The following is a 1,293-nucleotide window of genomic DNA, read 5'->3' on the forward strand; positions in this document are numbered from 1 at the left end:
CCTGCCCCTCCTCACAATTCTCAGACTGATATAACTTAGAGTAGGATCTCTGGAACGCTATATTAATCTTTTTAGAATCACATGTTAGGTTCCCAGACCCTTCCCTAATCACTGTAATGGTTTGTGGGGCACTTCTCTTTCTGGCAAGGTATGCTAAGTATTTGCCTGGCTTGTCACCATGCTTGCCAGCTCCTTCTTTGCCGTCTGCGTGAGCACAGAATTTAGTGTAGACCGCACTGCCGTAATCCTCTGCAGTTTGACCAACAAGGGTCTGTCAAAATAGGCCTTGGCTGCCTTCAACCGTGCTTCAAGGAGACGTTGTTGTTCACCCTTCTGCCGCTTCCTACTTGTGGAATATGAAATAACTAACCCTCTGGCATAAGCTTTGGCAGTTTCCCAGAGAAGAGATGAGCTATCAACCGAGCCTATGTTGATGTCTAAGAATGCCCGAAATTCCCCAGAGAAATACTCCACAAACTTGCTGTTCATGAGAATAAAGGGGTCCATTCTCCAGTACCTTGAATCCATTGTAACATCCTTAATTTTAATCATGAGGTACACTGGAGCATGATCAGAGATGGCAGTATTACCAATCGTACAGGATGCCACCAGATCCAGGGTTACCGCAGGGGTCAGAAAAAAATCAATCCTCGTGTGGCATCTATGCGGATTGGAGAAAAACGTGAAATCCCTACCTGTAGGGTGGAGACACCTCCAGACGTCCACCAACCCTAATTCCCCACACACAACCAATAACTGTTTAGTTTGTGCAGAAGGTATCGAGGGACCTTTAGGCAATCTGTCTACTGTGTGGTCCATGAGGCAGTTAAAATCTCCCCCTATAATAATGTGCCGAGACTTGAGACTGATCAGTTTAGAAAAAGCATCTACCAAGAATTTAAGAGGATGAGCTGGGGGACAATAAACATTTAAAATGCCATATTCTTCCCCATTTATCAAGGCTTTAAGAATTACAAACCTCCCGTATGTGTCTTTAACACATTCCAACAATTTAAATGAGAGAGTTTTCCTTACCAATATAGCCACACCCCTACTTCTGGTATTAAATGATGAAAAATAAACTCAGTCAAAGCCATTTTGCTGTAATTTCAGATGCTCCTTGTCATCCAAATGTGTCTCCTGTAACAAAGCAATATCCACCTACTCCTTTCTAAGACTCAAGAGTACCTTCTTCCTCTTAATTGGTGAGTGACTTCCCTTGATATTCCAGGTACACCATTTAATCAAATCATTAGCCATAATCTTCTGCAATTACATTTAAACTCCAGAGAG

Source organism: Chiloscyllium plagiosum, chromosome 18 (genome assembly GCF_004010195.1).
Source record: "Chiloscyllium plagiosum isolate BGI_BamShark_2017 chromosome 18, ASM401019v2, whole genome shotgun sequence".
Taxonomy (NCBI): Eukaryota; Metazoa; Chordata; class Chondrichthyes; order Orectolobiformes; family Hemiscylliidae; genus Chiloscyllium; species Chiloscyllium plagiosum.